The following is an 11,648-nucleotide window of genomic DNA, read 5'->3' as shown; positions in this document are numbered from 1 at the left end:
TGTATAGGTTTTTGTGTAAACTAAGTTTTCTCTTCTCTGCAGTAAATGTCCAAGAATACAGTAGCTGGGGCCTATGGTAGCTACATGTTTCATTGTAAAAGAAACTCCAGGTGGAGTTGGCTGTACCATTTTGCATTCTACTTACACTATATGAGTGATCCAGTCTCTCCATGTCCTCACCAATATGTGGGGGTCAGGGTTGTTTTTTGGGTTTTTTTTTTTTTTAGCCATTCTGATAGCTGTGTGGTAGTATCTTATTGTGATCTTAATTAATTGTGTTTACATAATGGCTAGATTTTGAACATCTTTTCCTGTACTTACTTGATGTCTGTGTATCATCTTCAGTGAAATGCCCATTTGAGCCTTTTGCCCATTTTCTAATTGGAGTGTTTGTTTTGAGATTTCTTTATATATTCTAGATATAAGAACTTTGTCAGATGTGTGGTTTGCAAATACTTTCCCATTCTGTAGTTTGTCTTTTCATCCTCTTTACAGAATCTCTTGCAGAGTAAAAAAGTTTTAAGGTGGATGAAGTCCAGTGGATCAATGTTTTCTTTCATGGATTGAGTTTGTAGTGTCAGGTCTAAAAACACTTTGCCAAGCCTTAGGGCCTGAAAATTTTTTTCTGTATTTTTTTCTGATTTGATGAATTTATGTTTTATGTTTTAGTCCTTGTAACTGTTTTGAGTACATTTTCATATAAAACTTGAGATTTAGGTTGCGTTCTTTATTTTGCCTGTGGATGTCCAATTGATGCACCACCATTCTACTTGTCCATTGAATTATGTTTATGTTTGTATCTTTGTCAAAAATGAGTTTTTTTGGGGGGGAGCATATTTTGTGGGTTGATAGACTTTTTTTTTAACATAATCACCATGTCATACTTAACAAATGAACAATGATTTCATAATATCCCCTAATATCCCTCCAGCCCGTATGCAAATTTCCTAGTTGTCTCTAAGATGTTTCTGTTTTTAATAATTGACTTGTTTGAATTAAGATCAAAACAAGATCCACACATTGCAGTCAGTTTTAAGGTCTCAGTGTGCAATAGTTACTCTGATATTTATTGAGGAACCCGCCCTTTCCTCCACCTCCCACCTCCCACCTCCTGAGTCGGCAGCCCAGTTCTGGCCTTGGAGATGAGAATTCTCAGCAGGCTTTTCCTTTGTTCCTGACTAAGAGGCAGTTAAGTGGTCATCTGCAGAGTTAACTGAGAAACCAGTAACAGAGTGGCCTAGCTTTCAGGGGAGAAACAGGCTTGTTTTGAGCTTTGTTTTTTCTGGAATCCTGAAGTTGCTCTACTTAGAGGCCATGTGGTTCAGTAAAAGAAAGCTTGGTGACGTTTTTATTTATAGTCCCACAGCTTACCAGCTGCGATATCTTGGGCTTGTCACTCCAATTTTAAACCAGTTTCTATAAAATGGGATAATTATGATACCCCATCAGGAGGATTTCATAATAATGTAACTGTGTGTTATAAAATACAATGTTGTTCCATTATCAGACCTTTTTTTTCTTTTCTGTTACATTTTAAATTACATTTAAAAACTAATACTAATTATGAACTTAATATGAACTTAAGTGTTTTACACATGTTGACCCATTTACTCCTCACAGTTACCTCAAAAGTGGATTTTCTGACTGTCCCCATTTGCAGCGGAGGACATGGAGGCCCGGGGAGGTCAGGAACTTACCTGGGTCCCCTTGGCGGCTGAGTAGCAGAGCTGCAGTTTGTACCCAGGCATCCTGCGCCAGAATTCATGCTTTTTACCTTTCATGCTATTGCTTCACGACTGTACACACCTCTGTTCCTCAAATGCACTGAGCCCTGCTGTGTGCCAAGGTTCTCACCACACCCCCTCTCTGTCCTGGGCCTGCGGGTGGAAAAAGGGAGCTAGAAACAGAGCCAGCAATGGGGAGACAGGCTGAGGCAGCTGATTGCTGCTCTTGTTCAGTCCTTGATGAAGCAGATGAAGGAACACACATTTTTATAAAGGATTTTGATCAGTGTATGAATAATGGATGGACTACAGACTAACGAGGAGACTAAGGCTTTCCTTCTGTGTATGCCAGGCTCTGAAGATACCACAGAACAACGCGACCTTTGCCCCAGGGAATTCATTCTAGTGGGCAGGCATAGGAAAAAAACAAAACAAAAAGCCCAAAGTTTTGCAGATTGTGGATAAATGCTACGAAGGACACAAACAGGCGTCTGCTTAAAGGAAGAAGGCTGTTCTCATCACTGGGGGCCTTCATTCATGCTCTTCCTCCCATCACCTTCTAAAATCCATGTGACCAGCCTCCATATCTTCTCTCCAGATGACACTGATCCCTTCATTCATTCATTCATTCAGCAAACATCTATTGAGAAACGATGTGCAGGAGCTGAACCAGATGCTGGGATATAGCACACAGTATAATAAAGTTGCTACCTTCTATGACATGTGGTCCAGTTGGGGGACAGAGAGCTCACAAAGACATGTAATGTCAGGTCGTGAATGGGGATCCTGAAAGGAAAGCAATAGTGTACTTCGGGTAATTTAAGGAAGGTTTAATAAAGGGATTACCTCCAAAGGTATGGACAGGGTATGGGGAACTCCACGGGTAGTGTAGTACCTGGGTAAGTAACCGAGAGGGCAGGGAGCAGCTGCCAGACCCTGAGGAGAGGCCTGTGTGAGGCCTTCTGCCCAGAGCTGAGGCCTTGGGTCACTGAGCATGCAGCAGCCCTGCAGGGAGGGCGCCAGAAGGGAATTAATGCAACCTCCCACCTTCCCATATCCTGCCCCGTCTCTGCTGAGAGGAAGCCAGAGTGCGAGGGGCTGTCCACACGGGCAGTACAGGTACCCCGGGGAGGAGGCATGGAGAAGGAGTGGATCTGGAAGTGCAGATGAAGAGCTGGGTGCCCAGAGGTGCTACCTTAGTGAAGGTGGAGAAGGAAAGCTGTCTTTGAGCAGGGCCTTGGAGGCAGTGATGGGCCAGCCATGCAAGAAAGCATTCCAGGGAGAAGGAAAAGCAAGCCACAAGCTCTGGGGCAGGAGTGTGTGCCCCACAATGGGGAGAGGCAGGATGCCCGGCAGTGTTCGGAGAGGAGTTCGGGAGGGTCAGGGTCCCTGTGCACAACCTCGGGGGCCTGAGTAAGGGTTCTGGGTGTTACTCAGAGTGGGATGTGAAGGATGACAGGAGCAGACTTCGCTTGTCAAAGGATCACGTGGGCTGCTGGGCGGTGTTCTGGCTGGAGGGGGCACGACACTATTTGTCCTCAGTTCACGTAGTTCGACTTTTAACAAACAGGATTCAACCAGGAGCACAGTCAGCCACCCCGACCCTGGAAAGTTATTCCTGGCCCCTAGAGAGCCCATAAGCCTGTGAGTCACTGCTCCCTGCAGACGGAGCTCTGTAGGAAGGGTGAGGGAGGAAGCCACTCAGATAACTCCCTTCCCCTGGGGCGTTTGCAGGGTTGTCAGGGAGACAGACACACACACAGAAGCCTGTGAACACCACGTACTGAGACAAAGGAGCACCTGTCAGTACAAGGTCTGGACTTGAAGACTTGAGGGCTGAGGGCTGTGCTGAGATCTGAATGGGGTGGGGTTCCCAAGTGAAGCTTCCAGAAGAGGCGAGTAAGGGACATGGATGGGAGGGCTGAGATGGCCTAAGGGAGGCTGGGAGGGCAAGTGACCCAGCCCCAGAGGACTTAGCACACTTAGTGGCCAGATGCCCATCACCTGGGAGTCCCCTGTGCTCCTCCTGTTAATGTCTTTTCTTTTGAGGCTGGTTTGATGTCCACTGTAACCAGCCCTTGCAAAGATGGTAGAGCTCCCGTCTGTGGCATGCGCCCTTGGATACACCCTGGCAGGGAAGGCCGGGTTCAGGCCGTGTCTGCCAGCTCCACACCAGGGTTGTCCCAGGAAAGGGGTCATTTGAACTGGTTCGGTCCTGGTTGGAAGGGCTCTGCCCCAGTTCCCTTACCCATGTGAGTTCTTGATGATCTGAAAGGCTTTTGAATGGAAGGGCCAGGGTCCTCTCAGCCTCTTAGAAGTAGCTGTGGCGTCATTATTTTGCCACCATGAAAGAGCCCTGGGGCCCCAAATTCTAATTTTATTTCTTTGGACGCTGTTACGTATTCATTTATGAATTTTCTTCAACCATTGATAATGGGTTTATTATTATTCTGTTTTACTCAGGTTCATACTGAAACAAGTTTTTAATTCCTTTAATGCAATTCACAGTGCCCAGGTGCAAGTCGGGGGGCAGCTGGCCTGAGGGTAAAGATTTCCCATGGACATTCTCACTCCTGGAAACAAATTCAAGTTATTTTTTCCTCCTCCTCTTAGAGCCAGTGGCTCACCCTCAACTCCGTTTTATTATGAGCTTTTCTTTTCCTTCTTTACTAAGAAGTTATTTAATTTTGAATAGATGATATACGTTCACAGTATAAAATTTAAGATAGAAAGGTATGAGTGACTATAGCATCTTACTATGCTGATAGACAGTTACTGCAAAGGGGGGGTGAGGAATTGATAATATGGATGAATGTTGAAACCACAATGTTGTTCATGCGAAACTTTCATAAATTGCATATGAGTGATATTTTAATTAAGAAAAAAAGAAAAAGAAAAAAATATGAGTGATAACTGAGAATCTCCCTCCTCCTCTGTTTCCCAGACTCTGAGTTCTCTTTCCCAGAGACTATCAGTATGTTGGTATCAGTATTACCTTATATATTCTTCTGGAAGACAGTCAATGCCTCAAGTGTAAATGCTTGTATGTACTCTCTCCCCTTTCTACACAATGGTTTACATGATATAAACTATCCATGCTTTTTTTCTTATGTCTTTTTTTTTTATTCAAGTATCATTGATATACAGTCTTATGTTTGTTTCAAATATACAACACAGTGGTTCAAAAGTTACCCATGTTATTAAATCCTGACCTGCTCTAGTGCAGTTTACTATCTATCAAGGTAGTAAGATGTTACAGAACCATTAACTGTATTCTCAATGCTGTACTACTGTCCCCGTGACCAGCCTATATTGTGATTGTGAATTATTGTGCCCCTTGATTCCATTTCCCCTGCCCGCCACACTCCCCAACCCCTCCCTCTTAGCAACCATTAGTCCCTTCTCGGGTATCTGTGAGTCTACTGCTATTTTGTCCCTTCTGATTTGCTTTGTTTTTATACTCCACAAATAATTGAAATCATTGTATTTGTCTTTCTCCGCCTGGCTTATTTCCCTGAGCATAATGCTTTCTAGATCCATCCATGTTGCTGCAAATGGGAAGATATCTTTTCTTTCTTTTTATGGCTGAATAGTAGTATTCCATTGTGTTTATGTACCACATTTTATCCATTCGTCTATTGGTGGACACTTAGGTTGCTTCCATATCTTGGCCATTGCAAATAGTGGAGCAAAACTATCCATCCTTTCCTCCCCCACTTCTCAGTGTATCTTTTGGCAATGGTTCTATGTTAGTAATAAAAAAGCTTCTAAGTTCTGTTTCATGGCTGCATAGTGTTCCATTGTATGGCTCTACCATAGCTTATTAAGCCAGTTCCCAGCTGATGGACATTTAGGTAGTTCCCAGCCTTCTGCTATTGCAGGCATGATGCAAAGAGTGGCTTTGTAAATATGTCGTTTTGCTATGTGTGCCTACTAACTGTGGCAGTCATCAACCACTTCTCCTCAGCTCTCCTGAAGTGTAGCAGTTTACACTCTGGTGTCACCACCTGCTGACTTATGCATTTGCCTCCTCAATATCTCAAAACGTTGAGGTTTGCCAGTGTGATAGAGAATGGTATCTTGTTGCAGTTTTGTTTGAACGTCTTTTCCTGTTATTGTAACAAGCAAGTGTGTGTGTATCAGCCAGAATCGGGGACTTCATCACCATGCAGTGTGATGATGCCCCACCCAGGTGCTCCTCAGGTGCTCTGCCATCACTGAGGAAGGAACACAAGCTCCTTCTGGGCTGGGACTTTAGGAAGAGCACCCCAGGGCTGGTGACATTTGAGCTGGCCCTTGACGTTGACTAAGTCAGTCAAAGGAAGGAAGGTCATTCCTAGCAGAGAGAACAGAGACCACAGCATATGAGATCAGCCAGGCTGAGTGGGAACAAAGGCTGAAGATGGACCCCACGGGCCTCATTGGCCTTGCCAAGGACTTTGCGTTTTAATCCTGTGAGGATGAGGGTTCAGATGAGAAACCAAGATGTATTTTGGAACAAATCCATTTACTGAGCCCTTGCTACCTGCCATTTCACAGAGATTAAGTCTGTTAATCCTCACGATCGGCTAATGAAGGGGTACACTTGTTATCCCCATTTACACACATAACATCTCATTTATGACTGGCACTATTGTTTTCATTGCTTAACAGAAGAGGAAACAGAAACTTAAAGGTTCAGTAACCAGTGCTAAGTCCCAAAACTATCAAGTGGCTAAATGGCTGGGCTTCAAGCGCTGCTCTCTCCTAACAACTGCCTGCCTGCCTCCGCACATTATGTTCATTTCTTGAATGTGAGGGATCCAAAGGGGACTGAGCCTTCACAGGGAGCAAAGGATTTTCTAAGACACCAGACCCCCTCCCAGCAAGCAACCTGTGATACCAGCTTCCAAGGTGTCTTCTGAAGAGCTCTGTGCACACTGGGCAAATACATGCTATTTATTTATTTTTTACACAATTGGTAGCACATCACACATACTCTCCCGTGTGTTTTTTCCCACTTAATATCTCTTGAAGTCCATTCCATATTGGTTCATAAAGAGCTTCCTCATTTGTTTAAATGACTTCAGAGTATTCCATTGTGTATCTTAATTTATCACCGTTTCTCTACTTGGAGAAACTGAGAATATTCAGAAGATGCAATGCTGGAATGGCATGATGCCATTTTGCTGGCATATCAGTAGGCTAACTTCCTAGGAGTGGAATTTCTAGCTCACAGTATTTATTTCACATTTTGGTAGCTACTGCCAAATGCCCTCCATAGAGTTGTACCATCTCGGCCTCCCTCCAGGGAAAAAGATCCCATTGCCCTGTACTCTGGTCAACACAATGTGTGATCAAAAGTTTGATTTTTGCCAATCTACTAAGTGAAAAATGATATTTTAGAATAGCTTTAGTTTTCATTTCTGTTAGTATGATATGGTGAACTTTTGCATGGGTGATTTTAAAATACAGTGATCCCAGCACCACATCACTGCTGAGGCGGGACCAAGTGTGGTCTCTGGAGCACGGCTTTCTCCTGTCCCTGAGGTGCTGTGGGCACCAGCTAGTTCTTTCAATTCAGGAATTGTCCTGGTGTGTGGGGAGTGAGCATTCCTTCTGAAACTCTGCATTGTCAGGGGGAGAAATACACCCTGTAAGTCATCCCAACTGCTCCCTACAGTGTCAGAAGCTGCCCCCCTCCTTGACCACCCTCCCCTGAAGATCCAAATAGAATTGTAGTTTTTCCTCCCCTTTCCCCATGTTCCTTAGGCGAGAAACATTCTAGAGAATTGTCCTCAGCTACAAGTGTTCCCAAGTGGGCCAGTCCCCAGAGGAACAACAGAGAATACATGTAAGCAAGCCCAGCCCAATTTTGTACTCCCCTCAACCCCTTCTGGTGCAGGACGCTGCCCCACAAGCTTGTCAGTGGGCCTTGGGCCCCAGCTTGATCACCCAGGTGACAGGGCCAGCTGCAACCTTCTGGAAGGTCTTTCAGCCAACCCAGAGGATGGGGAGCCTGTCCTCAAGGAGCCCAAGGCTAGCCCTGCTGTGCCCCCTGAAGTATTTTGTCCCTTTCTCAGAGGCCCTCACTGCACAGCCCGAATGTTCCAGGTCTCTGGTCTCCCCTGAAGTCTTCCTCTGGCTTCACGGAATGCTCTGGAAACTCTGGGATCCTGCATGTCCCCAGCTTGTACAAGGGATGCCTGCATGCTTCCCAAGCTCTCAGAAGCCCCCAGGCCTCTTCTTGCAGGGCCTGGCTATACAGCTATCTCCAGCCCGTGCATCTGGACTGGGTCAGACTTGTTCCCACCCCAACCCCCAGCTCAGCTCTCACTTTCTTCCCAGGACCTCTGTCCCTCAGAATAATTTTATATGATCTAAAAAGAATAATAATACAAATAGCTGGTATTTATATAGCACTTATTATATGACAGATACTATTTTAAATATTGATACTAACCTAGTATGTTAAATGGACACAGTACAAAATTCAAAAGGTACAAAAGGATAAACAGTAAAAACAAAGTCTTCCTTCTCATGCCAATTCTTCAGCTGTCCCATCCCCGGCCCCAGAAACAACCACCAGTGCTGGTCTCCTGTGTGTCCCTTCAAAGCTCTTCTATGAATAGGTCAGCTCACAGGGATGTGTTCTTCCATCGTTGTGACACAGGCAGTGCCATATAAAACCCATGTTCTGTATCTTCAGGGCTTTTTGTTGATTTGAGATTCTTACTCCCTTCCTGCCTCTACTGGCTGAGTGTGGTGATGGGGTGAAATGGTGACTGCCTTTGGAGCCCCGTCAGTCCCAGGCACACAACTTGAGTAACTTCAAGTGACTGAGTTGCCCTGAATCTCACCTTCCTCATCCATAAAGTGGGCTAATGCTGCAAAGGTATTAGAGAGATGTGATATTGTTGGAGGGCAGGGTGTCTGGGGATGTCTTTCCCTGCACGCTAGGTGAAACCTCAGCCCAGGCAGGGGAGGGTTCTTGACTCTGATCAGGAAAGAATTCTCAATCAGGTCAAACAAATGCCAGCAAGAAAGGGATTCATTAAAGCAAAAGTAGAAGTGAATGTCAGGTGCTGCAGGCAGTAGAGAGCAAGGAAGAGCAGAGGGAGGAAAGGGAAGTTCATGGAACTCCTGCTTGATGTAGGGCAGATCCCTGACCAGCTCCTAAAGCCTGGGACACCTGGTGCTCAGTGTCCACTTGATCTGCACGGCCTGGGGATGATATCCCTACCACACCAGACGCTGGGAGAACTGCAGAGCGCTGGATGGAATGTAATTATATTCCCTACTGGTCTGGAATAAAACAGGGACAGAAAAAAAGGATTGTGTTAAGACTACAAAACTGACAAAGGCACTACTGGAGGTGGAGGTCCGTGAGTTCTTGTCTTTATCATGAAAGAGTTCATAGATGAAGTACAACAGGCTTATGCAACAAGAAAATTTATTTGGTAAGTCAGTGCACACTCAGAGGGGAGGGTGGGCCCCCTCAGAGACAAGGTGTGCTTAAGTGTTTAGGGCTTGGGGTTTATAGGGCCTTTTGGGTAGGGGTTGGTATAAGGCATGATGTACACAGGTGATTAACAATTCCTTTGAAATTTTGTCTTAAGAATAGGGTTATTTAGGTGACCGTGTTGATCCAGATCTTAGCAGTCTTAACCCACGTAGGTTCACTGACACTATGGAGGTCTGTCTCTAGTCCTGGTTACAGTTACTTAATTGATTAAAGGGCTGGAAGAAAGGAAGAACAGCATATAGATTAAGTTAAAGAATAAACTGGGCCTTTTTCGTATGCTAAGTAGAGTTTACAATGGCATCACCCTTGTCCCATGTCCCTGCTCTCAGTATCAGAGATGATATGTGTGACACTCACGGCTGGTATTGACCTTATTCCCAGGGGAGTAACTTTCCCCTCCCCGAAGAAATGTGGTCACCTGATGGTAGGCAGGGGCCAAGCACTTATCCTGAGGGTGAAAGTGACATAAGGACACAGGAAGTGTTAGTGAGGTCGTGGCCTGCCCTTTCACTGGGTTTCATAGATGCCTCGGGGGAGGGAGAGGCGAGAGTGAAATGGGAGGGCTGTGTTCTTGACCTTTGTTTCCAATGTTAGCACTGATAAGCTCCTAGCTCTGCCCTCTTTTGAAAGTGTGCATGAGCACCCTGAGCACCCCAGGAGAGAGCAGCCCTAGAAACATCCTGGGCCTGGACACTGTAGAGATTTTTGCTGTCAGAAGACAGCTAAGCCTGAGCAAACTCCGCTCTGAGGCCTGTAGGAGCCATCACTACCCTTGAGTCTTCCCCCCCTCACCCACCCGTGGGCCCTGACAGTAGCTCAGGCCCACTCCCCATTGGAGCATCTGTCCAGCCATCCAGCCCCTCTGTCCAGCTCCCACCGTCATCTTCTTTTTTTCTACATCCTGGCTTCTTCCATTCACCCGTATTCAGAAATAAAGCCCATTGTTAGGTTCAGCCTGATAGGAGCAAAGAGTTAACAAACCCTATCCCTGCAGGAAGCTAAGGGCACAGAGCTGCCGGATAATGTCCACTGTGAGTCCCCTGGAGGCAGGCGCAGTGTGGGGCAGCACCGGGAGCCCTGGGACCCCAGATCGGCGGAATGGCTCAGCTGCCGCTTGTCACCTGAGGTACCTGGTTGGCGGAGTTATTTTTACTTAAAAACTTTGAGGAAGAAGTTTTATAGTTGACTAAGTATAAATACATTAGGAAATAAAATGAAAAAAAAATATTCATAAAAAGTAAAACTTCAAGGAAATTTTGCTTTTTAATGGCAGTTTCAGGCTTTGCTCCTAAAGCTTGAGGAGGTGGGACAGCATGTTTGTCCACTTTGCTATTTGGAAATCTTGGCAGAAAAATATTAGAAGGACTAGTCTAATGAATGGTTCCTCCATGAACCAGGCGGTCATGAGCCAGTTCCTTTTATCCTGCAGTGGATTATGGCAGCTTATAACAAAAACAATAAATGATAAAAATACATAATATTTAAAAAGCAGGACCAGTAGAAATGATAGTAAACAAATCAGTTTGGGGGTAAGGAGGAAGAGGCCCAGGGATAAACAAATAAATATCGTGTACGTCAGATGGTGATAAGTACCAAGGAAAAAAATAAAGCAAGGTGATCAGAGTAGGAAGGAGGAAAGGTATTGCCTTTTTATCGAATAGTTAGAAAGGTTTGGCTTCCCCAAGACGATAACATTTGGAATGAGACCAGGTAGCTGGAAAAAGCCTTCAGGATGAAGAAACAGCAAGTGTAAAGGCCCTGAGGCAGGAGTGGACTTAGCATGTTAAGGGGTACGGTGTGGCCAGCTTGAAGTGGAAACAGAGTAACAAGGGTTAAGTCAGAGGTGAGGGATGAATGGATCATGTGGGGTCCTGTAGCCTTGTGATTTTTCCTTGAACCAACTCAGGCCTGCTGAGCTGACCTGTTAGCTTATGAAAGAGGGAGAGGGAGTCTCCAGGGCCACTAGGTCTCTCTCTTTCTCACCACTCATGTGACTTCTTGGTGTTCCAGTTTCCCCACCTGTTAAACTGGGATAATACTTGTTCTTCAAGGATTGCAAAGTAGGAAGTTTGCCTCCCAAACCCTCTCACCACCCCCGTGCTCAAGCATCTCAGACCCACTTGACCAAAGCCTACTCCCAAGTGGCCATCACATTGGGACTTCAGGGAGACAGAGCTGAACCTAGTAGATTGCAGGGTTTCTCAGCTTCACATTTTGGGCTGGATTGAGGAGGGTGCTGCCATGTACTTCGTAGGACATTTAGTAGCATCCCTGACCTTCATATACTAAATGCCCTTGGATCCCCCCAGGTAGACAACTAAAAGTCCTCAGACTTTGCCAAACGTCCTCTCAGGAGAAAAATTGCCCCCAGATGACAACCACTGAGCTAAAATTAGGCACCAGGGTTGCATGTGCAGGCA

This window comes from Manis pentadactyla, chromosome 16, assembly GCF_030020395.1.
Source record: "Manis pentadactyla isolate mManPen7 chromosome 16, mManPen7.hap1, whole genome shotgun sequence".
NCBI lineage: Eukaryota > Metazoa > Chordata > Mammalia > Pholidota > Manidae > Manis > Manis pentadactyla.
Note: the sequence above shows the minus strand (reverse complement) of the source record.